Raw genomic sequence first — 27,750 nt, forward strand, 5'->3', positions numbered from 1 at the left:
TCAACATCCCTTTGAGAATACGTAGGCACAAGGTCGATCCTTGGCGAGCAAAACAAAACAAAAAAAACCATTCAAACCTTAGCACCCGTAGACCCGAGCTACAGATGCTCTGATTCCCTCTAAGGGATATGTGTGCAGAGGATCGCGATGATCTTTGCGAGCATAATCAAACAAACACCTTAGGTCCCACCTATTTCACAAGAACCTCCACCACAATAAGAATGGAATAAACAAAACAAAGAAACCTATAGAGTACTATAGATACGTTGGGTGCTAATACCTTCCCTTCGTATAACCAACCCTCTTACCCGGAATCTCTCCCCCATTTTTTAGGTTATTGCAGCTTTTTTCCTTTTCCTCTTTTGGAAACAATAAAAAGTTTGGTCCGTACAAAAGAAAAATCATTTTTTTGAGCACTCGAGCCCAAAGAAGGCATCAGGTGTCTCATCCCGAAAAAGGACAAACGATTTTTCGCCCGCGACAGAAAAATGGCAACTTCACTGGGGACAAAACTTTTTATTGTTTCCAAAGAAAGGGTTATTTCTATTTGTTATGTTTTTATTTTATTCTTGTTACATGTGTGGTTCCTTGGTTCTGTTACTGGTGTGATTCTGTTACAAGTGATACATTATGGACAAATCCTAACCCGGATTAAGAACACATAAGAATTAGGTGGAGGGTATAGTCATGTATGGCATACAAGGAGTCAGTCCTTAAAAAGTCAGCATGAGAATCCTTCCGCTCAGTGGAGGTTCCTTGTTTGTAGTATATGTTTAGCAAGTTCAGTTGCGAAGACATTATTGCTTTCATTGAACTGTAGAAGCTGAGTTGGCTGTAGAACCCCAACCCATCCTGGCCTTATTAGGACGTGGTGCAGAAACGATCCAGGTGAAGACTTGGATAGTTGTCATGCGGAGAACCACACTCAGACGAGTTTTTCTTGAGAATATTTCTAGCTCACAAGTTCAGTTGTGCAAGCCGGTAATATCCGAAAGAAAAATGTAGACTCTAACGTATCAGTAGAACATGTTTTGCAGGTGATAAACCCTAGTACTATCCCATGTTTGGTTCTCTGACCTCATGCTCGTGACGCTGGACCTTTGAACCTATGTGTACTATGTTTGAATTACCATGTTTGCGTTACCATGTTTGAACTACCATGTTTGCTTTACCATGTTTGAATATGTGGCATCCATGCATCCATGCATTCATACATTCATTAAAAAACCCATCTTTTTCCATAAAAACATGATTTTTCCAAAAAAAAATTTAGAAATTTTCCTTGCAAACATTATAGGATTAAGTTATGGAGTGGGTAAAAAGGCATACCAAGAAGTACGATTTCAAAATGCCTAATGTGGAAAGGCTGAAAGAGTTAGCATCTTCTGTACAAGATCCTTCTGATTTTAGGAAAAGCCATGGAAAGCTTTTGCCTATCTTGAACACTCATGTTGATGAAGGACTTCTCAAAACTCTGGTTCAGTTTTATGATCCCGTCTACCGGTGTTTTACCTTTCCAGACTATCAGTTGGTACCAACCTTGGAAGAATATGCCGACCTTTTGGGTATTCCTGTATCTGACAAAATACCTTTCAATGGTTTGGAAGCCATTCCTAAGTCACCAGTCATTGCAGCAAGTATCCACTTGAAGAAATCTGAAATAGAAAGTAATTGGACTACTAAAGGAAACTTTCCGGGTTTAACTTCGCAGTTTCTAATAAAGAAAGCCTTTGATTTCATTGACACTGGTAGCATGATAGCTTTTGAAGCTGTACTAGCCTTGCTCATCTATGGGTTGGTTCTGTTTCCCAACGTCAACGACTTTGTTGATATCAACGCCATAAAGATCTTTCTGATTGGAAATCCCGTTCCGACTTTGCTTGGTGACACGTATTTCTCTATCCATCATAGGAATCGCCAAGGCGGTGGAATCATTGTATGTTGTGCACCTCTTTTGTACAAATGGATTGTTTCACACTTACCTAAGTCTCCTATTTTCACGGAAAACCGAGAAGGCTTACGTTGGCCTCGAAGACTTATGTCACTTACTAATAATGATATTCATTGGTATACCTTGGCTCGCTGTGGTACAGAAACCATTGATAGTTGTGGAGAGTTCGCCAACGTACCTCTCATTGGCACACAAGGAGGAATTAACTATAATCCGGTCCTAGCCCGACGACAACTCGGGTATGCAAATTCAGTTAAACCAATGGGTCTCGCAGTGGAATGCTACTTTTACCGAGAAGGGGAGGATCCTCAAAGGTTGAAGACAAGAATGGTAAGATCTTGGTACGACGTCCGAAGAAAAGAAAAAGGTGGGGAAAGAAACTGCATTGCTACAAACGCCTATACCTGCTGGGTGAAGAAAAGAGCAAAGGAGTTTCAAATGCCTTATGATTATGAAAAACCCATGTTCCCTGTGGTGTCTCGACTACCCAACATTCCCATTGACACTACGGAAGAATACCAAGAGATTTTAGCCAAAATGAGGTTAGAAAAGGACGCTTGGGAAGAAAAGTTTCGTAAAACTGATGAGGAAAATAGAAAGTTGAAGAAAAGAGTGAAAGATCACGAAGAAACTCTTTATTATCAAGATGGTTGGCTCATGAGTAAAGATGAGAAGATCCGTCAGAAAGATGCTGCAATCAGAAGATACATCAAAGAAAGCAAGAAGAATCTTGAAGCCTCAACAAGCAACGCTCCGATGCCTGACAATTGGAAGAATGTTGTTGACAAGCTGAGAGCTGAAAAGGCCGAGTTGAAAGCTTACTATGGGAAAGAAATCATGAAGCTCAAGCTGCACAACGCATTTGGTTCTTCGTCTGATGAAGATGTTTAGGATTTGTTTAGATTTTCATGTATCATTTGATTCTGTAAGGAGCTACGCTCCAATGTTGTAACATTTCCCATTATTTCAATAAAAGAATTGTTTGTGTTCAAATGTTTGCAAGGAAATAATCTTTAAAATGTTTGGAAAAATCATAAATTTCTTTTTGCATACATCATTCTGCATATCGAGTCTGTTGTATAGAGTCTCATCTTTTGGATCTTTCTCCATTAGATCGTCAAGCTGTCGCGTCTCAAAGTTTCTCGACCGCGTTCGCAATCAGATCACAGATACGATACTCGTTCAAGCAGAAGAAGAGTAATGGAACACTCTGAACAAGAGAATATTGAGCTCCGTGGTACGGTGACCACCCTTCAGGAAAAATTGGAAAGTCTCACTACTCTGGTTGACTCTTTAATGGCCGCACAGAATCAGCCGCCACCACCCAACAGTCAAGCAACGGTAACATCTGAAGTCACTACTCCAGTTTCTACAGTTGCATTCGGTATTCCATCTTTCTCTATGCCAGAAGGTTGGGGCCCGCCTTTCAGTTTTGGTACAGGTTTCCGCCATAATTTCTCTGGGGTTCAAATAGCTACAACTGAAGCACCTGCTGCACAAGGTTCAGCATTTATTCCACATTCAGCGGTAACTTTTTCCCAAATCACTATGGCACTTTCTCAACCCAATATGACAGTTCCGACCCCTACGGTTCACACTGTTCCTTATGATGGCAATGAGATTTATCATGATCAAGGTGATAGCACAAATCAGCGTAACCTTGTGGAAGATCTCCAAGAACAGTTCAACAAGATTCAACTGGAAGTCAAAGCTATTCGTGGCAAAGATTTGTTTGGAAAGAATGCCCAGGAGCTATGTTTGGTTCCCAGTGTACAAATACCTGCTAAATTCAAGGTCCCTGACTTTGAGAAGTACAAAGGTAGTTCTTGTCCACAAAGCCATCTTGTGATGTATGCCAGAAAAATGTCTACTTATGCAGATAATCATCAGTTGCTCATCCATTACTTTCAAGACAGTTTGACTGGTGCCGCACTGAAGTGGTACACAGGCTTGGATAGCACTAATATTCGGACTTTCAATGACCTAGGCGAGGCCTTTGTCCGACAATACAAGTATAACTCGGATATGGATCCAGACAGAGATCAGCTTCGATCCATGGCTCAGAAAGACCATGAAGCTTTCAAAGAGTATGCCCAACGATGGAGAGAAACTGCTGCTCAGATTAATCCACCGTTAAAAGAGAAAGAGATGACAAAGATCTTCTTGAATACTCTCAGTCCGTTTTATTATGAACGCATGATTGCTAGTGCTCCAAGTGATTTCACCGAAATGGTAAACATGGGGATGCGTTTAGAAGAAGGGATCCGAACCGGACGTCTAACTAAAGAAGGTGGATCTTCGAGTGGAACCAAAAAGTTCGGAAGTGGTTTCCCAAAGAAGAAAGAACAAAGTGTTGACATGGTGTCCCAAGGGAAGCCAAGAGGAAACGTCAATCGTCAACGACAGGTTGCTGCTATCACACCAGTCGTTAATACAACACCGAATCCGGGATTCACTCCTCAGTTTCAGCAACAACAGTCTCGACAACAGGCTCAACAACTTAACAACAATCAGAATCGTGTGCAAAGAGCTCCACAGTTTGATCCGATTCCAATGACCTATACAGAATTGTACCCTGCGTTGGTTGAAAGAGGTCTTGTTCAAACTAAAGCACCACCACCAGTACCTGAGAGACTCCCATGGTGGTACAAAGCTGAGGTCTCATGCCCTTATCATCAAGGAGCACCTGGCCATGATCTTGAGCATTGCATAGCTTTGAAATATGAAGTTCAGAGGTTGGTTAGATCTAATCTTCTCTCTTTCAGAAATTTGAATCCTAATGTGCAAGCAAATCCGCTGCCCAATCATGGAGGGCATGTTGTAAACATGGTATATGGATGTCCTGGTCCATACCGGGTCTATAATATCAATTACTCAAGAGCCGATTTGGTACAAATGCATGCCACTCTTTGTCGGGGGCAGAATTTTCGCCAGCATCAATACGGTTCATGTAGAATATGTTGTGTGGATCCTCACGGGTGTTCGATTGTGAGAAGAGATCTCCAAGTTCTGTTGGATAATGGTACTCTTCAGATCTACCGAAATAGGGATGAAAATGAAGTTAACATGATAGGATGTTATCCGCATGAGCTTTTAGTCTCAGATATCAACTCGGAAATGCCTACAGTTAACGTCATCGTTCCTCATTTCAACATGCCTGAGCGCATAGAAGTTACCTACAATAAGCCAAAGGTTCTTATTGCTCCTTTGATCATTTGTCTACCTGGACCTGTTCCTTATGACTCTGACAAGGCAGTTCCATACAACTACAATGCAACAATGATAAAGGATGGACAAGAAGTTCCTTTACCTACTCTTTCATCTGTCGTGAATATCGCCGATGTAAGTCGAGTAACAAGAAGTGGACGTGTGTATACTCCACTACCTCCAAAGCAGCCTGTTGCTCCTACAACCGGACAAAATCCTATCAATACACCAGTAGGGAATCCTGAGGAAACTCCTGTCAGTAATACAAACATTGATGTTGGTCAGTCCAGTGGAACCAATGTCAATCCTGACTTTGACGAAATTTTGAAGCTTATCAAAAGAAGTGAATACAAGATTGTGGATCAGCTTATGCAGACTCCTTCAAAAATCTCAATACTTTCATTGCTGTTGAATTCAGAAGCCCACAGGGAAGCCTTGATGAGAGTTTTGGATCAGGCTTTTGTAGATCATGATGTGACTGTTGATCACTTTGATGGGATAATAGCCAACATAACAGCTTGTAACAATTTAAGCTTCTGTGATGAAGAACTCCCCGAGGAGGGCAGAAATCACAATCTTGCTTTGCACATTTCTATGAACTGTCAGTCAGACTCTTTGTCCAATGTGTTGGTAGATACCGGATCTTCCTTGAATGTGATGCCAAAGACGACTCTTGCTCGCTTGTCTTACCAAGGAATGCCTATGAAATTCAGTGGTGTAGTTGTCAAAGCATTTGATGGATCGCGGAAATCTGTTATCGGCGAAGTCAACCTTCCCATGACAATTGGTCCACATACATTTCAAATCACTTTCCAGGTCATGGACATTCAAGCTGCTTATAGCTGTCTGTTAGGACGACCATGGATCCATGAAGCAGGGGCAGTAACTTCTACGCTCCATCAAAAGTTAAAATTTGTAACAAATGGAAAATTGGTAACAATAAGTGGAGAACAAGCCTTGATGGTGAGCCATTTATCCAATTTCTCTTTCATTAGTGCTGATGATGTGGAAGGAACTCAGTTCCAAGGTCTCTCTTTAGAAGACGAATCTTCCAAGAAGAAAGCATCGATCTCTTCTTACAAAGAGGCGGTAAAAGTAGTGAAAGATGGAACTACTACTGGCTGGGGGCAAGTTGTGATCCCGACCAAGAATGAAACCAGAGCAGGACTCGGATGTTCACCAACATTCTCAAACTGCACCAAGAAGGATGAAACCCTTCGTCCGATCAAAGAAACATTCATTAGTGGAGGATTCCTTAACCCAATTCCTCAAGAGGTCAATGTCCTTATCGAAGAATGCATCGAAGAAGGTCTCTCCGATACTGAAGAAGAATGGAAATGTTATCTCAATGACTCGGGATACATATCTCAGGAAGAACCATATCCTCTTTCAGAGAAAACAAGTGCTAAAGAAATTCCGCCTATTCCTGCAGAGGTTTGGGACACCTTGGGACAACCAAGTGGAAAATTTGATTATATGGTGAAATACACTGCACCTGAAAGTTCAAAGATTGCGATTGAAGACATCCAACCAACTGGATGGGGAGATCCCTTTGAATATAACAGTCAACCAGAAGAGGCCTATCAGCCCTGTCAATTTTCTCAGCAGCCTGAAATTACTGAAGATTTCAGCTTCAATGCATCTACCAAGGTTCATAATCCTGAAGATGGTTACTATCACATAAATGCCATTTTTGAAGATGAAGGGGAAGATGGTCCCGCAGTTGACTCAGAAAGTGTCGCTGACAATGAGTCTCTTCATCCTGAAGACTGGGAAATACATCCTGAGAATTCTGAGGATTGTGACTCATCTTATGCTCTTCAAGAAGTGGAAGAAGACCATTTCAACTCTACAAAGAACAAGAGTGACAAACCAGGACCTTCAAATCCTGCTCGACCTGCGGTCAATGTCAATACTGAAGATAATTCTGAAGAGAATTTTCCTGAATACATAATACACAGAGGAGTTCGTTGCTACTGGAAAGCTGTCGACGTTCCGAATGTTGTTCGCCGCTCAAAGTAATCACCTCGCTGTTATTTTGACCTCCTGCCTTGCCCAAAGCAGAGAGATGTTTTATAGGGCTTTGCTTTTAAATGTTTCGCCCAAATAACTTTGTGTATAGGGCTTTGTTTTAAAAGTTTCCCTCTTTGTCCTGCCCAAGACAAATGAGTTTGTGTTTAGGGCTTTGTTTCAAAAATGAATCATAAATAAAGTGTCATTTTGAATTCCCTACATTATATGTTTTTATTTTTTGCTTTTTCTGGAAATGGTAATCCTAAAAAACCAAAATAAAATAAAAAAAAAAACTTTTTCAAAAAAAACTGCATACACTCTTGCATTCATAAATTTTCTGAAATAGATATAAATCACATGTGCAGATTTACTATTGATAAACCCATTGAATGCAATAACCCTATGCCCTCTCCCAACTTTGAGTTTCCTGTGTTCGAAGCCGAAGAAGAGGAAGAAGAGGAGATCCCGGACGAGATCTCTCGATTACTTAAGCACGAGGAAAGAGCCATTCTGCCTCACAAAGAGCCTTTAGAAAAAATCAACTTGGGTTCTGAAGAAGACAAAAAAGAAGTGACCATTGGATCACTGCTTGATGCCGATGTCAAGAGTAAGTTGACAGACCTTCTCAAAGAATATGTTGACGTGTTTGCCTGGTCCTACCAAGACATGCCTGGGTTGGATACCAATATTGTTCAGCATTATTTGCCATTGAAGCCAGAATGTCCGCCAGTTAAGCAGAAATTGCGAAGGACTCACCCTGATATGGCTAACAAGATCAAAACAGAAGTTCAAAAGCAACTCGACGCAGGTTTTCTTGTCACCTCTGAGTATCCTCAATGGTTGGCCAACATAGTGCCAGTTCCGAAAAAAGATGGTAAAGTCAGAATGTGTGTTGACTACCGTGACTTGAACAAAGCCAGTCCAAAAGATGACTTTCCATTACCACATATTGACATGCTGGTTGATAACACCGCTAAGTTCAACGTCTTTTCCTTCATGGACGGGTTCTCCGGTTATAATCAGATTAAGATGGCTCCTGAAGACATGGAGAAGACATCTTTCATCACCCCATGGGGTACCTTTTGCTACAAAGTGATGCCATTTGGATTAAAGAATGCAGGCGCAACTTACCAAAGGGCGATGACTACTCTCTTTCATGACATGATGCATAGAGAAATAGAAGTTTATGTGGACGACATGATAGCCAAGTCCAGCACAGAAGAAGAACATATTGAATACCTTTTGAAGTTGTTTCAAAGATTAAGGAAATACCAGCTTCGCTTGAATCCTAACAAATGTACTTTTGGGGTTAGATCTGGAAAACTCTTGGGGTTCATTGTCAGCCAAAGAGGTATTGAAGTAGATCCCGACAAAGTCAGAGCTATTCAAGAGATGCCTGCACCAAAGACTGAAAAACAAGTAAGAGGATTTCTCGGACGATTGAACTATATCTCTAGATTCATCTCTCAAATGACTGCTACTTGTGGGCCAATTTTCAAGCTTCTCCGCAAAGATCAAGGGGTTGTATGGACTGAAGATTGCTAGAAAGCGTTCGGCAGTATCAAGGAATATCTGTTAGAACCACCAATATTGATTCCTCCAGTTGAAGGAAGACCATTAATCATGTACCTTACTGTGTTGGAAGAATCCATGGGTTGTATGCTTGGACAACAAGATGAAACCGGTAAGAAAGAACATGCCATCTATTACTTGAGTAAGAAATTCACAGACTGTGAGTCTCGTTACTCCATGCTCGAAAAAACATGTTGTGCTTTGGCTTGGGCTTCAAAACGTCTCCGCCAATACATGATCAACAATACTACTTGGTTAATCTCCAAAATGGATCCGATCAAGTACGTCTTTGAAAAGCCTGCATTAACAGGAAGGATTGCCCGATGGCAAATGCTGTTATCCGAGTATGACATTGAATACCGTGCTCAAAAAGCGGTCAAAGGAAGCATTCTCGCCGATCACCTGGCACATCAACCAATTAATGAATATCAATCTCTCAAGTTTGACTTTCCTGATGAAGATGTCTTGTACTTGAAGATGAAAGATTGTGACGAACCGTTACCTGAAGAAGGTCCTGAGCCTGGATCAAGATGGGGCTTAATTTTCGATGGAGCAGTAAACGCTTTTGGCAATGGAATTGGGGCAATCATCATCACTCCCAAGGGTACTCATATCCCATTCTCTGCCAGACTACTATTTGATTGTACCAACAACATCGCAGAATATGAAGCTTGTATCATGGGTCTCGAAGAAGCCATTGACTTAAGGATCAAAATCCTAGACATATATGGAGATTCAGCCCTCGTGATCAACCAAATCAAAGACAAATGGGAAACTTACCACCCTAGCTTGATTCCTTACAGAGATTATGCAAGACGTCTGTTGACTTTCTTCAACAAGGTTGAATTGCATCATATACCTCGAGATCAGAATCGAATGGCAGACGCCTTGGCTACTCTATCTTCCATGTTCAAATTCAGTCACTGGAATGATATGCCTACAGTCAGAATCACGCGCCTTGAAAGGCCCGCCTATGTGTTTGCAACTGAAGCAGTCATCGATGATAAACCGTGGTTCCACGACATCAAACGCTTCCTTCAAACTCAAGAGTACCCGCTTGGGGCATCAAACAAAGATAAGAAAACTCTAAGGAGACTTTCTGGCAGTTTCCTCCTGAATGGAAATGTGCTATACAAAAGAAACTTCGACATGGTTTTGCTCAGATGCGTGGACAGACACGAAGCAGACATGTTAATGCATGAAGTGCATGAAGGGTCCTTTGGAACTCATTCAAACGGGCATGCAATGTCCAAAAAGATCTTAAGAGCAGGATACTATTGGTTGACAATGGAATCAGACTGTTATAAACACGTGAAGAGATGTCACAAGTGCCAGATCTACGCAGATAAGATCCATGTGCCACCGACTCTACTCAACGTTCTCTCATCTCCATGGCCTTTCTCCATGTGGGGTATCGACATGATTGGAATGATCGAACCGAAAGCTTCAAACGGTCATCGTTTCATCTTAGTAGCAATTGATTACTTCACCAAATGGGTCGAAGCAGCATCTTACGCCAATGTTACAAGACAAGTGGTTGTGAGGTTTATCAAGAATAACATCATTTGCCGATATGGTATTCCCAGCAAGATCATTACTGACAATGGTTCAAACTTGAACAATAAAATGATGAAAGAATTGTGTGAGGAATTCAAGATTGAACATCATAACTCTTCTCCTTATAGACCAAAAATGAACGGCGCTGTTGAAGCTGCCAACAAGAACATCAAGAAGATCGTCCAGAAAATGGTCGTCACTTACAAAGACTGGCATGAAATGCTGCCATTTGCTTTACATGGGTACCGTACTTCAGTGCGTACTTCAACAGGGGCAACTCCCTTTTCTCTAGTATACGGCATGGAAGCTGTGCTCCCCGTAGAAGTTGAAATCCCATCAATGAGAGTCCTCATGGAGACTAAGTTATCAGAGGCTGAATGGTGTCAAAACAGATACGATCAGTTGAACTTAATAGAAGAAAAACGTATGACTGCTCTATGCCATGGACAGTTATACCAAGCAAGGATGAAACAAGCCTTCAACAAAAAGGTTCGACCTCGTGAATTTCGAGAAGGTGACCTCGTGCTTAAAAAGATCTTGTCTTTTCAACCAGATTCTAGGGGCAAATGGTCTCCTAATTACGAAGGCCCGTATGTTGTCAAAAGAACATTTTCTGGCGGCGCCATGATTCTTACAACTATGGATGGTGATGAACTCCCACATCCTGTGAATGCTGATGCAGTCAAGAAATACTTTGTCTAAAAAAGAACAAAAGAACAGCTCGGTAAGTTGAAAACCCGCAAAGGGCGACTTAGGCAAAAATGAGCGTCTCGGTGGACTGAAAACCTGAAAGGGCGGTCCAGGCAAAAATTAGAGACAATAAACAGAAAAATTCATCCTGGTAGATTGAAAACCTGAAAGGGCAATCTAGGCAAAAATTAGGGATTCATGACAAAGTAACTGCATCAGTCCGTACTTCGTCACCTGAAGGGTCTTTTTCATCAAAGGATCTTCAATCAAATCATTGTCAATCGGAAGCAACAAGCACAGTTGGAACTCAAAGTTGTTGGGGGAATAGTGGTTATTGCTTTCAATGTAGCCTTTTCCGCATAATTACCATTTCCAACTTTTGTAAATACTCCATGGAATCACGCCTTTAGTTGATTACCATCCTATTAAATAAATTTGAGCCTTGTGCCCATTTGTTTGCAACCTCTAATTTCTTTTAGCTTTCAAAATGACGCTTTAATTGTGTTATTCACTTTTGAAAAAAAGAAAAAAGTTTTAAATGAATTTACTTTTCTTTTCAAAATAAAAGCGAAATTTTCCTTTGAGTTGTGAACAACGGGAGGAACATCAGCAGTCGTCTCCATAGGATGAACAAAAGGATTCTTTCGGAAAAATTGTTGAGACAACGGTATTCTGGTCCCAGAAAAGAATTCTTGAAGCAATTATCCCTTGAGGTAAAGAAGCTCTTCTATCCCCAGTGAAGAAGCTCTTCTATCCCCAGTGAAGAAGGTCTTTTATCCCCAGTGACGAAGATTTTCCATCTCCAATGAAGAAGTTCTTTCATCTCCAGTGAAGAAGAAAAGATGCTCATCTTCCCCAGAGAAGATTAAAGCACGCAACACCGTTCATCACCTGTGTTATCTACACCGTGTTGAAGAACATTTGCCAAGTATCTGGTTGTATTGCGACGTCGGTCCCTCTCCAGTATACACTTCTTTGTCTGTCAGTATTGTTAGCATGCAGGTGACATTCATGACATTCATCATTCATACATATTTGCATCATTCATGCATTCTTGCATTTTCAATGTTTGCTTCGAAATCACTTGTTTAGGATATATCTATCCTCAAAAAGAAAAAAGAAAGAAAAAAAAGAAAAAAAAAAGAAGAAAAAAGAAACAGGTATGGGCATGTCATCTCTCCAGTAGGTTGTCACCCATAAGCAGAAAAGAATATTGTTCTTTCTCCAGTTCCCCACTGAGATCATTCCTCGTGGAAGAAGGTTGCTTCAGTTTCTCCTCTCAAAATAAAGGAGAAAATCCCCATTTGAGTTCATTCCTCGTGGGTACAAAGTCTTGTTTGACTGTCTCTTTCCAATTCATTCTTGGTTAGAACCTTGTCTTTACCAAAAATTCAAATTCCGATTCCTCAAATAGAGTCGTGAAAAAACAGACAATAAGCAATAACCTCATCATCCGAGCAGCTTGTGTCTCTTCCAAAAGACTTTTCCTCTCTAGGAAATCAATCATGAAGACCATTTGACAAATCAGGGCCTTATTACTGTTCACAAGGCTGAATAACCAGTAATTTCCCTAGCAAAGTCTCCGAGATCATTTTATCACTCGGCTGATAATTGATCAAGTCTTCAAAACCACTATCACAAGGCTGGTAGTCGGTAACCTTTTGTTCTGGTTATATTATTAAACATGTCTATCACAAGGCTGATAGTCGGTAATATTAACCGAACCTTTGAAACTCTTTTACCTTGTCAAGTCTATCACCATGCTGATAGTCGGTAATACGGTTTCACACCTTCCACCTTCGCATTATTAAACAAGTCTATCCCCAAGTTGATAGTCGATAATGTCGATAGGTAAGCTTTTCTTACAAAGCTATCATTCCCCGGTGAAGCATACACTTGCTTTCCCGAAAAGACAAAACGGATTCTCTTCCTAAAACGGATTGAGATATCCTTCCCAAACTCTTTTCCCCAGCGGAGTCAGTTTTGATATCCCTCGGTAAAGATATCCTTGCATCATTCGCAATTTTGGTATCTTAGGTCCAAAATTCGCGTCTTCTGATATTTAAGTCTCTTCCACCCTATCAAAACAAAGATTTTCAATCTTCATGTCTCAGGTTGAAGAAACTTAAATAGGGGCATCTGTCATACCCCAATTTTTGACCTAAGATACCACCTCATATCATTTGCATATGCATCATTTGCATCTCTAACAAATTGCATAGCTTGTGTTTGTTACTTGTGCTCAGCAGGGATTAATCAAGAGATCACTCATCAGTGCAAGAAACAGTCAGTTAGGGTTTTGTTCTCCCTTCATCTCAAATGAATCATCTTCATCAACAATCAACATTTGGTCCCCAGAGATTCATTTCAACAAGCTCAAAGGCACTGAATCAACCAGATCAGGGTTTTGACTAAAGATAGCATACTCCTGACTTTTGCTCAGGATTTGACCTAATGACTTGGGACATGACCTCAAGACCCCAAGTACATCATTTTGGCCTAATCTATTGGCTCAAGACATCTCCTACACAAGGATTGATCAACAGTGAAATTTCAAATCATCATATTAGGGTTTTTGAACTATCAGGGACTGAAATCAGGGATCACATTTGGGAAACCCTAAAAATCCCCAGGAAGTCAATCAAAAGTTTCAATCATCTTCAAATAATCCCTATGACAACATCCAATGGAAATTACATCTCAATTCAAGACCTACAGTCATCAATTTCATCAGGTCGACAATTAGGGTTTTTTGATCTAATTCACTGAATAACTGACTTTTTAATCAGGACATGGTGCCACAACTCAAACCATGACTCAAGGTCTTCCAATAACTCAATATGATTCATTCATTCACTCATTCTTTGCAAGATACATTCATGTTCGTGGGTGATTTCATTTTAAAGGCGCCATTGCCAATTGGTGCGATTTAAGAGACTTGCTTGGAATCTATTTCTTGGTTTTTTTAGGCTCATGGATTGCTCATGGTGAAGATTTGATTCATATGAATTATTTGATCATTAATGGGAATTTCATCAAAGTTGCAAAGAAAATATCATGTTTAATTCATTGTTGGAAAATTACTTCAAAAATGATTCAAGATCATGGATTCAAGAATTTTAGTTCAAGATCATTTCAAATTCATGATGCAATAATATGTTTCAAGACTTGAAATTCAAAAGTTCACTACTTCAAGGATATTCTACCAATTCCTTTCAAAAAAGGGGTTCATTCAAATTTTCAACATTCAAAAGGAATTTAAATTCAATTCAAGATCATTCAAGAATAGTAACTTCATTCAAGTTCTAACAAGAAATTCAAGCATTCACAAATGATATTTTTTTTATGGAACAAATGAATTACAAATGAAGGGACTTTATTTAAAATTCAATAATTACAAAGTTTCATTCATACAAAGTTGGAATTACAAGGGAAAGAAAAATAAAACTTCAAAGACATTCTTGAATTCTTCAATCTTCAAAGTCTTCATTCTTCAAGTTCAAGATTCTTCATTCTTTCTTCAAGAGTTCTCATGTGACATGAAAAAGAAAACAAAAGAGGGGTGAGATTAGCAAAAGTCAAAGAAAGCCAAAGAGAGATTTTTATGTCATAAAATTATGCAACTTAGAGATATCATAAAATGACATAAAAATTTACCCACATGGCTTATTTGTCACAAGGATAATGACATAAGGAATATATTCTTATTCTTATTCTTATTCTTTCAATGATGAGGAATATATTCTTATTCTTATTCTTTCAATGATTGAAAATTGCCAATCAAGTTCACCAAATTGCCAAACACTTCCTAAGCTTTTCCTATAAATAGAAGTGTTCACTTCATTGCAAATCACACAAAAAGCAACCTTAACTACTTGCTTTCTCACTTCTCTCATAATTGTAAAGTTTCTTAGTTCCAAAGTAAGGAAGGAGGAGAAGGTAGTTCTTCATACCTTACTTGAAGATCTTCATCTTCAAGCTTCCAACCACTTGAAGTTGAACTTCAAGTATCCCATAAATCCAAAAAGAGAGGTGTTATGGCATCACCTTCATCAAAAGCCTACAAAAAAGAAAAAGAAAAGTTGTTAGAAGAATTGTTGGTGACAATCCAAACTTGTTTCAAATAACAATTCAAAGTTTGTTCTTTATTAAATCAAATTCACATAAGGAAAAAACAATTTGCAACAAGTTCAAAAGTTCATAACCGGTTCAATAACAATTCGAGGGTGTCCTTCAACAACACCACCCGAATTTCCAGAAAAAAGAAAGGTTCGAAACCATACCTTTGAACTTCAGTGGCAGCCCCCACATCATCTTCAACACGGCACCCGACGGTTTTTGCTCACCTACACGAAGCACACCTGCAAATTTCAACACCGACGCTCCCAGCAACAGATATTGTGGTGAAGCTGTAACAACAACAAATTGCAACAGGTGTAAAATCAAAACAGTAACAGCAACAAATTTGCAGTAAATTCCAGAAGCTCAAAAAAGTCGATACATACCTTCAACAAATCCGGCAAAGACCTCCTTGCCGTAGGTAAGTCCGACTACACTCTCATCCTTAATTTTATCCTTAAATTCGCTGTTAATTGTGGTTGTTGGTTTTTTTGTTCTTGTATATCATCTGAAAATCAAAAACACAGAGGGCATAAACAAATTTCACTATGTCATAAAAAGAAGAAATTTAAAATAAAACTAACTGTGAGCCATGAGAAACTGAGTCATGTTTACTGTACATCAAGAATTTTCGTTACCATCTGAAAGAGAAAAGTTTGTTGTTGCTGTTTAATCGCAAGCTGAGGACGAATTTGAAAGAATAACTCAGTGAGAGCGAAACCCAGAGTGATGAAGAGCGAATAAGAGAGGGTCACCATTGATTGACTCGGTGATTAAAAGCGGGAAAGAAATTTGCGAGAAAGATGTCGAGTGAGAACAAACCAATAAAGTGAGGTCGAGCTATGGTAGTTGTCCACCGTGAGAAGAGTGAAACCGAGTTGCCATTGTTATTGTTCGGAGACTGTGAGCTTGAGAGACACCGTGAGCAGAGAGAACAATGTAAAGAGATGAGAACGAAAATCCATGGTTGTTTACCGCGAATGAAATCGAGAGAGAGGAGGAGGTAGATTGTTCTGTGTTCTTCCATTTTGTTTGTTTCAGAATCGTAAAAACAAGGAAGAGGATAAGTGCTGCCTCTTTTGCTTTGCTTCTAGGGTTTTCAATAATCCATTCCTTGTTTAGTGAGATGGGCGGATCCGGGTCACACTGACCCGACCCGATCCGGCCCAGTTCTTTTTTTTTAATTGTCTTTCAACTTTAATTTAATTGGGCTGCACCCTCTTTCAGATTTTAAACCCCCTGGCCCATTCAATTAAGTTTTTTTAACTAATTCTCTTTTAATCTTTTTTTTTTATATATAAATATTTTCATGAAACTTAGTATTTTATTTTAATATAGGATTTAGTTTTGATTTTCTAATCCTTATTAAAAATGACAAAAATATGTTGTGAGATTTAAGATTTTTTAGAGATATTTTAATATATTTAGAAGTATGTTTTTTTATTAAAGATATTAAAAAACACAAAAATATTTTAGATGCATATTTAATTTTATGTTTTCTAATTATTTTCTTCCTTCATGAAAAATCACAAAAAAATGTCTTTTCTTAGATTAATTTTGTTTGAATTTGATATTTTCATATTATTTTGTGTAGTTAATCATTTAAGTTTCTATTTGATTACTGGTGCACATCACTTAAATTTTCTAACTTCATCCGAGACTTCGAGATTGTTTCTCTGTTGTTCTCTGTTTGTTTGGTCTTCCATTTGCTGTAGAATTCCATAAACAATTACTGGATGATCATGGAATGCTGAAAGCTGTGAGCTTATTCGACGTTCTATTCTGCTGGTGTGGATGCTTAATATCTGTTGAGATCCCAATTTATTCCAAGCACATCACTTGAGGATCACGGTAACACCTCAAACTCAGAAATTCAATTTCTCATTCTTCGAGGTAAGCCTAAAACTCCATAACTGTAGAAACGAATTACTTGTCTGTTTTCATCAATTCAACTTCATTTTCAATCCACTGTTTTCACAACAGTAATCAATTCACTTTCAAATCATCCATTGTTTTTCAAAATGAAGTGGGGCCTCTCGAATATTAGAGAGTGTAAGTCCCATTTCTTTTCTTTTTGTACAGTTTTCAAAACAATAAACTTCTTCAAAATAAAATCTTTTCAAAACAATTTTCAAATCATTTTCAAATCATTTTCAAAACAACAAAACTTCAAAGAAACAAAACTTTTCAATATACCATGGGCCTCCATGTAGGTATAAGCCCCAAGCCCTTTTGTACATACCCACTCCAGTACATGAAATTAGGTATTTCATTGTACGCATTTTTGTACATATCTCAATCAATGCGTTTTTTAACTTTGAATAACAAACCAAAAATGAAGGTTTCTTTAACTCTTCCCAAAAATATACCATGGGCCTCCATGTAGGTATAAGTCCCAAGCCCTTTTGTAAATACCTGTTTACATAGCTTTGAATAAACTCAAGTGGACTTCTCCCCGAGTGTGAGTCCCGAGCCCTGTGTATACAAATGGATCATGCTTACAGGTATATTTCCTTCATAAACTCCATTATATACACACACTTTGTCATATATGTATAACTGTTCATATTTGTTCATGTACTTGTTCATATTTGTTCGTACTTGTTCATACTTGTGATTGTGTTATATACTTGTTCAACTTAGTACAACACTAGGTTCCCCATAGCCTCCTATTGGGCGTCGTGCAAAGAATCTCCACTAGTTTAGGTTAGGACATAGAGTATGGTTTCCCGGTGAAATCGCTCTAAGAGCTCAAACCAACTATACCATGCCTCCCCTTGGGCTTTGTACAAACGAGTGACCCTCCCATAGCCTCCTCTTGGGCTTACAATGCAAGGACCCTGGATTGTCCCTCCCATAGCCTCCTCTTGGGCTTACAATGCAAGGACCCTCGGATAGCCTCCTCTTGGGCTTCGTACAAGGACCCACGGGCTTCTTATAAGCATCCCCAATATCCAAATCAAATACCCTAGGAGATTAGACATTTTTCATCTCTATGCTAGGAGTATCTCTTATATATCATCACAAACAATCAATCAATCAAACTTTTTTGCCACAAGTCTGGCTAATCAATCAATCTTCTTTTGCCACAAGGCTGGCTAATCAATCAAACCGTTTTGCCACCGTACTGGCTGGGTCACAAGGCTGACTTCATTGAAACTTTTGCCACAAGGCTGGCTGATTAATCAAAACTTTTTGTCACAAGGCTGACTTCATTGAAAGTTTTTTGCCACAAGGCTGGTTAAACAAACAAAAAAAATCAAACAGATGTATGTGATGATATAGATTAGATACATCTAGCATTTAGACGACATTTGTCTATTTTCCTTTGCTTCCACTAGCATAAGTGGGAACTACGATTGCTCTGACTTTCTCAACATCCCTTTGAGAATACGTAGGCACAAGGTCGATCCTTGGCGAGCAAAACAAAACAAAAAAAACCATTCAAACCTTAGCACCCGTAGACCCGAGCTACAGATGCTCTGATTCCCTCTAAGGGATATGTATGTAGAGGATCGCGATGATCTTTGCGAGCATAATCAAACAAACACCTTAGGTCCCACCTATTTCACAAGAACCTCCACCACAACAAGAATGGAATAAACAAAACAAAGAAACCTATAGAGTACTATAGATACGTTGGGTGCTAATACCTTCCCTTCGTATAACCAACCCTCTTACCCGGAATCTCTCCCCCACTTTTTAGGTTATTGCAGCTTTTTTCCTTTTCCTCTTTTGGAAACAATAAAAAGTTTGGTCCGTACAAAAGAAAAATCATTTTTTTGAGCACTCGAGCCCAAAGAAGGCATCAGGTGTCTCATCCCGAAAAAGGACAAACGATTTTTCGCCCGCGACACCAGTTACAATCACGACATCATAACAGATAAAACATTCACCACACAGTGCAACAACAATAGCACCCCTCACAATCGTATACCTAGTACAACAAATCAACCCAACAATAACAGAGTATTTACATCATCATTCGTCAAAACACATGATAACCATATTTACCATGAACAACATCCATTTTGCATAACAAGCAGGAGCAATCATATTATAACAGCACCCATCATTGCACATATTCAATTATGCAAACAACAAACCATTGCACCTCCTCATTTATGCAAAACAAGAGTAAACCAGATTTGAAGAAAACGATACTTTTCAAAATAAAATCAAGTTATTGTTGTTATATTTATTTTATATGGTAAAACATTCAATTTAAGGAACGACGTCCAAAACGGCGTCTAAAACGGACTTACGGTTTGAAAGTTACACATTTTTACATTTTTCAAAGAAAACAAATATTCGCTACAGCACGCGGCGCCAACCGGGTTCGCGGCGCGAAACGAGAAAAAGTTACGCCTTCGCGGCGCCAACACATGGACGCGGCGCGACCTGAGCGTATCACAACTCCCTGGTTTTCTGCCCAACGGTTCGCGGCGCAAACAGAGGTTCGCGGCGCGACCAGGCGATTTTGCAGAATTACGGGTCTGCGTTCAGACTCTGCGATTTCACATCCTTTTCACCCAAAAACGATTTCAGACATCGCATACAGGCATATAATCATCGAATTTCTTATCACACATCATTATACATCAAAACAACACATCAATGACCAACAATCTATACAAATTCATCAATTATCCCCAATCATAACATACCTAACAATATCAAATCCCAATATACCCAATCGAATCGAACCATACGTTAATCCATCCTATTACCCATAATCACATAATAGAAATTAACCGGAAGAGTCCCCCCTTACCTTAGCCAAGAGTTCTTGATTGGTCTCTCCCTCCATTGCTCCTCTTTCACGTTCTTCGCGTTCCAAACTCTTTTCACATTCCTTTCTCTTATTCTCAATTCCTTATTATTTTATAAAATAACCTTTTAATTAGAATAGGACCTTTACTAACATAACACCCCCCTCATTCCTTAACATCACACATGGCCCAACACCATAACCATCATTTCCCAATTAATATCCCACCAACCACCAATAATTCTAATTATTAATTAAATTTCCATTTAAATTAAAAATTAAAATATACGGGTGTTACAACTCTCCCCCACTAAAAGAGTTTTCGTCCTCGAAAACATATCTCAAGTAGCCAGCTCATATAAGAGTCCTTCACCTGACTCTCTCCAGCTCCCAATTAACATTACCATTAGTCAATCCTCAAAATCCATCTGACATAACCAACAGGAGACATGTTTCATACATTCAAATCCCAGTTCTTACGTCGCATTTGACCATCCAAAAGGATACCACTTGCTATGTCTCCAAAAGGTTAACAACAATAGAACATTGAGGTACCACCTATACAATACGCTCAACAACTGAGTAATACAATTACACAATTCATAGTATGATCACACTTGATCAACAATGCAGTAATGCATTCCATCTACCAAATATACCAACCTTAGACACACTCTTTCATCTGAGCGATAAAATAATACTTACACTTTTCGCCAACTGCTTCCTTCAAGAAACTAAATACTCATATTCCCATACTATTGAATTCCAATTATTTGACTCCTCTTAAGTCAAACCATCAATTATCTAACACTTTACATTCCTCTTTTTCCGCACTACTCTGATTACTCGTCACAATCATCTATACCAATTAGACTTCTGAGTTATGCCCAACTCTGGCCCTCTTTACTCATTTGTTCACGAATCATTCTTTACCATCCATGGTACTAATTCACTACTCAGCAATCCTTACTCGCATCCAGCGAAAACCAATTCCTGATTTACTTCCTCTATTTAAACATCCTAACTATCAGAACAAGTGCACACAAGTAATTATAATAGCACTCGTCAGCCTCAATACACCATTTCTTACAAAATAATTCAAATTGAGTCTCGCTCTTCTCTAAGAATTAAATCAACCTCATCCTTCTTAGAGTATAGTTCCTTATTATATCTGGAATCCACAATACCACCTTAACAACAAAACAAAATTATTATAGAATCATATAGTATCAACTCGTCATCTTAACTTCGTCGAATACATACTCGTTAACTACGTACAACCATAATAACATATTCATCACCTCGGTAATTATTCAAAAGATTTATAATTCTTCGACACGACATCCTTTCATCCATTGGATTCTAACTCCGACATATAGATCAGTACATATTCTCTATGTAGGCTCCTGACATATTAATTCCTCACTTGCTACCAGTAGTACTCATAACATTACTCCACATCACACTTTCGCTGCGCGACTCTGATTACCCGTCTTAAGTCATCATCTACCATGTTGCACTCTTTCATATTCACTTCTTCATAAGTTCACACATCATAGTGAGTGATTATTTCCACGGCTTAGTATTCATCACATCTTACACCATTAAGGTAACAAAACAAGTTCATCTCATTTATATGATTCCGCCTACTATCAACAAGAGATTAAGGGTGATCAAGTCCTCAATTTGTCAATAGATGGCCGACAACCATATGTAAGCATAAACCGTCGTTACTACATAGTAGTGTCCTTTCCGAGTTTGCACCCAAACTCATTAACATCGTCATAGTTCAATAATTCACTACGGTGTCCTTCTCCTAGAATATTCTTCCGAAGCTCAAAACATCAGAAACACAAATCCAATCACTCAACCTCATTATATTATTCCCGTCGATTCTGAATTCACCGCCTTTGCCTTGGTAATTCAAAGTCAACCTATCGAACAACTCAACATCATCTTTCTGACCTTCTCTAATCTTGTTAAGAATACCACTAGTAATCTCCTAGCATACCCAATCTAACACTATTACGAGTTCCTTCACATACCAACTCAAGTCTCTAAATTGTCCCATTAAATCCAACTCCTTCGCCATTAGCACCGACATATTTAAAGACTTCCTACGCAACGCAGTAACACAACACTCATAACTTGTGGTTTTACTCCTTATTCTATGACATCTTTTGCCCAAATATCATCCCACTCGACATCTCAACAAAGTCTTCCTCACATCAACAGATGTTAGAACTCCCCTAAAATTCTTCTTTTATACTTATCGTTACTTTGCCATCACAAATACGATTCCAAGAGTTCTAAAGTTTATCCCATCTTTACTACTAATTCACTTCTCACTAAAATCCATTGGCCCTCAAACCATCTTTATTACCGAACATCTCATCAACTTATTCATCAACATCACGTTCCACTCAATTTTTGTTTCAAACAATCACGGTAGTAGGCATTCCTATTCAACCAGTTTCACGCTTCCTTAACCGACTCCACAATATCTCCTTATAGGATCAATCTATTGTATTTATAGCTTTCCCATAAGGTAGAACATAATCTCTCCTCTTCGTCGGTTCAAACGACACATTAATCCGACACTCGGAACTCAAGATATGAATTTTCCAGTCATTGCCCGCAAAATGCAACACCGACATCATACAGCGACACTCTATACGATATATCCAAAACTCTTCAAATGCTATATTCAATTCTTAAAAGTAGTCCTCAACAAACCTCCTAATCATTCCTTCAATCCGTTCAACACTGACACTGATATCCCGTGCAGTACCAATAAACAAGTCTAGTTATAAGAACAAGAGCAACCGCAACTTCACCTCTTTCCAACGTCATCCTGTCACAATTAATTATGTTACAGCTTCTGCAGCTATTCTTATAACAAAGTTCATCTCGTTAGCTTTCCGACGCTTCAAACGGAACTCAATTCGGATGTCCAGAACTCCAGTTATGAATTTTCGAAGTTCCGCAGCTATTCAGCAATTTTCCTGCGTTTTGCTTACGAAAATCTCTCTCCAAAACTTATTCTCTTCAACTCTATCACATTCCAAACAGCCCCTTATCGTATCTCTTCACTTCCAAACATTCTTATGACTTGAGCAACACATCCTATCGCCGAAGCGCAATTTCTGGAACATTACGACATCAATCCTCTTCGCAAACTTGCAGCTGAACCTCTTCTGAGTCGTAAGGCTACTCAACTGACAACTTCGCAGCACACCAGCAGAGCTGACACATTGCAACTTTCCAATTTCCTTCTCTTACAGTAACTGTCAATTACCTCTAATCATCTTCCTTCAAGATGTTCCAACTCAATTCCCAGTGAAGTCTTAATTCCAAGTCACCTTCAACTCGGGAAACAACAAACTCCAACAACGCTCCCACTGTTGCCAACAACAGCCTACTGAATCAATCCTCTTACAACTGAAACATAACCGAGAAGCGAAGCTTCTCCCCCACTTGTTTCAATCTAACACCTGCAACAAACAACCAAGTATCGATAGTGATTCACTCACATGTCGCGTACCAAGGAATAATACACCGACAGTATACAACCGTCGTGCAACTCAACTGACTCGACAACTGGCCTGACGGACCGACCTGCTCTGATACCACTATTGTAACACCCTTCTAAACCCCGCGGCAAATTAAATAAATATATCAGAGTAAAACATAAACACAAGGATGTCACAATTATTTAAAATAAATGAACCAATCATGGTCAAGTCATGCTTTATTAGGAAACGATTTACCAAAAACACAATTATGTTTATCACAGCGGAATAAAGAACATCATCAACAAAACCAATTGGAACCATAATCAAACACCAAATAAAATAGAGAATTCTCATAAGTCTCTATAACTATCGTCCCCCAGTGTTACAAGATCAGAGCATGACCGACACGACCCAAAACAACGGATAAACTCTACGAGTCATCCTCACCGAGCACTAATGCCGCTACTCCTTAATCTGAAAATTGTCAACAAGTAAGGGTGAGTCTCATTCTCAATTAATCAATGTTATGCATTCATAAGCAACAAAACATCATAATATATCATTCACCCAATTTGTCATATATTCAGATTCACATCTATTATTCATCAATTCACACAATAATAGAATACATCACCAAAAGACAACACCATAACAATTACACCATCATCAACTATTATAACATTGGACAATCTTCCATTCATGTTATAATTATACACAACAACCTAATGCAAATGCAACTATATGCATGTGGTACCAAACATGGGATAACCCATCTCACCGATCCACCACCATAAAGATTCGGCTACTTCTCTCACCAATTCCACACAATGGGAATTAGCTACCGCTGTCCCACCACCATAAGGGATACAGCCCACAACATGATTATGAAATGCATGTATCAACCATAACATGCTCACCATCAACATTAAACAACCAAATGTCATAATCATCAACCACCACGATAATCAATAGCCACACGCAGTTATGCTATTTCTCAACTACAATTAAATACATATTTTACATCAACAATATATGTATATAAATTACCAGTTACAATCACGACATCATAACAGATAAAACATTCACCACACAGTGCAACAACAATAGCACCCCTCACAATCGTATACCAAGTACAACAAATCAACCCAACAATAACAGAGTATTTACATCATCATTCGTCAAAACACATGATAACCATATTTACCATGAACAACATCCATTTTGCATAACAAGCAGGAGCAATCATATTATAACAGCACCCATCATTGCACATATTCAATTATGCAAACAACAAACCATTGCACCTCCTCATTTATGCAAAACAAGAGTAAACCAGATTTGAAGAAAACGATACTTTTCAAAATAAAATCAAGTTATTGTTGTTATAATTATTTTATATGGTAAAACATTCAGTTTAAGGAACGACGTCCAAAACGGCGTCTAAAACGGACTTACGGTTTGAAAGTTACACATTTTTACATTTTTCAAAGAAAACAAATATTCGCTACAGCACGCGGCGCCAACCGGGTTCGCGGCGCGAAACGAGAAAAAGTTACGCCTTCGCGGCGCCAACACATGGACGCGGCGCGACCTGAGCGTATCACAACTCCCTGGTTTTCTGCCCAACGGTTCGCGGCGCAAACAGAGGTTCGCGGCGCGACCAGGCGATTTTGCAGAATTACGGATCTGCGTTCAGACTCTGCGATTTCACATCCTTTTCACCCAAAAACGATTTCAGACATCGCATACAGGCATATAATCATCAAATTTCTTATCACACATCATTATACATCAAAACAACACATCAATGACCAACAATCTATACAAATTCATCAATTATCCCCAATCATAACATACCTAACAATATCAAATCCCAATATACCCAATCGAATCGAATCATACGTTAATCCATCCTTTTACCCATAATCACATAATAGAAATTAACCGGAAGAGTCCCCCCTTACCTTAGCCAAGAGTTCTTGATTGGTCTCTCCCTCCATTGCTCCTCTTTCACGTTCTTCGTGTTCCAAACTTTTTTCACATTCCTTTCTCTTATTCTCAATTCCTTATTATTTTATAAAATAACCTTTTAATTAGAATAGGACCTTTACTAACATAACACCCCCCTCATTCCTTAACATCACACATGGCCCAACACCATAACCATCATTTCCCAATTAATATCCCACCAACCACCAATAATTCTAATTATTAATTAAATTTCCATTTAAATTAAAAATTAAAATATACGGGTGTTACAAGAGGGATAGTGGAAAGAGACATTGTCTATAGGAACCTCTGGTACACTAGTAGTAAGCTTGCTAGTTGTAGGCTTCTTCTTCAATGGAATGTCTGGGACATCCACTTTAACATCAGAATCTGATTCTTCAATGACTCTAGCCTTCTGATCAGTGGTTTTCACACGTATATTTACAGTTGTTTTTAGTTAATTTTGAAGTATTTTGTTTAATGCTTTATTTCTTTATCCCGCATATTATGCTTTGGTTGTGTGTTATAGCGTTTGCAGACTCAGATGAATGAAATGGGAGAAATCAGTGCGAAAAAGTCAAAATTGAAGAAAAGTTTATAAAACTGGCCAAACGAGTCCCTAAACACGTGTGACAATTGTAAAAGCACCTCCTACTAATAAAACAGGTCCCCAAACGCGTGAGGAAGTGAAAAAGTGAGGTCTGCTGAGGAAACATGTCCCTAGACGCGTCCCTCACTGCCCAGATGCACTAGGACGAAGCCTTCTGCCAAAACGCGCTCCCAAATGCGTGTCACCATCCAGGACGCGTCCCCATACGCGTTTCATGAGGAAGAAAACAAAGGAAAATGGTCCCTCTGCCAGGACGCGTGTCACCTTTCCAGACGCGTTCCCAAATGCGTGTGCAAGAGCTGCTATGGGCTTTTGGCCTGAGAAGCCCATAAATTGGAAAATAAAAAAACCAGAATACGTTGGGACAAGGGTTGGACGATTTTGGAGGCGAAAATACACTGTAGCACCTAGAGAACTCAGAGTTGATGCAAGGATTGAAGATTTCTATGAGCTTTTGCCATTGAAGATTGGATTTCCTTCATTTATCTGTAATGTCTACAATTAACACTATGATTTTCGTTATTGTTATGAGTAGCTAAACCCCCCATTGTTAAGGGGGTGACCCTGATTCGGATTATGATGAATTTTTTCAATTGATGCAATAACTATTTTAATTTTCATATTTGTTGATTTGTTCTTTATCTGTTAGTAATGTTTTATCCGTCAGAAAAACGAATTCTGAATATGAGTGAATAGTTTAGCTGGACGGCAAATTATTTATGGACACGACTAAGAACATATAATAATTCATATCACCTGTGACTAGGGATATCTTATTGTAACTGGAAATTCTTGTTATTGGAATGCTTGATCATAATCGTAATTATTTATGGACATAGTAATTAGGTTGTGAGGTCAAAGATCTCTTCCCTAAGGCCTTAGGATTGGACACTCTAAAGAACCGGTAATTAACTATGAAAATTATGTTGTTGCATTGAGAGAGACAATTTGTTGCATGACGAATCATTCACCGAACCCTAGCAATCTACTCATCTCTGTTCATCGTTTCAACATTTTATTTTACTTTAATTGCAATTGCACTATAAACCAACCAAAACCCCTTTGAACTTTTGTTTAATTGAAATATGGATAAAACTCTTATTCGTCAAGCAGTCCTTGAGATTCGACATTCGGAGAATTTTGCCTTTATTACTACAGAGGCAAAATAGTACACTTGCTACTTTACCGATCAAGTTTTTGGCGCCGTTGCCGGGGACAGCCAAAGATAATTGAGTTTTTGATTTAATTTCAATTAGAATTTTGTTGCTCTGCGACTAAAATTTTATTTTTTGCCCATTTTTTTATTTTTATTCATTTTAAGTTGTTCCTCGATCTAAAAATTGTCTAATCTTTTATGCGAGGCAAGACCTCAGCTGAATCTCCCTTTGACGTAGAAATTGAAAGAACGTTGCACGAAAGGCGTAAAAAAGCTCGATTGGCTAAACTGGAATCAGGAGAAGAGAGTAACTCATCTCATTCAAGTTCGAAAATCTGAAGTGAACCAGAAATTATGGCTGAAAATCCTCCTCCTCCTGAGAGGCTCCTTGGTGACTACGGTGCTGCAAACATACAGGGGGGGGGGGAAGACAAACAATTGTCAACCAACCGGTAAATGCTGCCAACTTTCAACTGCACCCAAGCACCAGTAATCAGCTTGAAAGGAAACCTTTCACCAGAAAGGTTAACGAAGACGCAAACAAGCATCTGCAGAGATTTTTGACCATGAGCACCACTCTAAAAATTGACAGTCAAACTG

General features: G+C 38.9%; 1 long non-coding RNA gene across 1 annotated transcript; it reads right to left on the minus strand.

Annotated features, from left to right (window-relative positions):
• Positions 1-14,398: 14,398 nt before the first annotated feature.
• Positions 14,399-16,184, minus strand: LOC131611481 (uncharacterized). Its single transcript, XR_009286929.1, has 4 exons — positions 15,748-16,184; positions 15,496-15,617; positions 15,274-15,399; positions 14,399-15,050 (listed from the first exon to the last, which is right to left on the minus strand). It is a non-coding gene; the product is annotated as an uncharacterized LOC131611481 (long non-coding RNA).
• Between the last annotated feature and the right edge of the window lie 11,566 nt (positions 16,185-27,750).

The sequence above is a fragment of the Vicia villosa genome, linkage group LG6, assembly GCF_029867415.1.
Source record: "Vicia villosa cultivar HV-30 ecotype Madison, WI linkage group LG6, Vvil1.0, whole genome shotgun sequence".
Classification (NCBI taxonomy): Eukaryota; Viridiplantae; Streptophyta; class Magnoliopsida; order Fabales; family Fabaceae; genus Vicia; species Vicia villosa.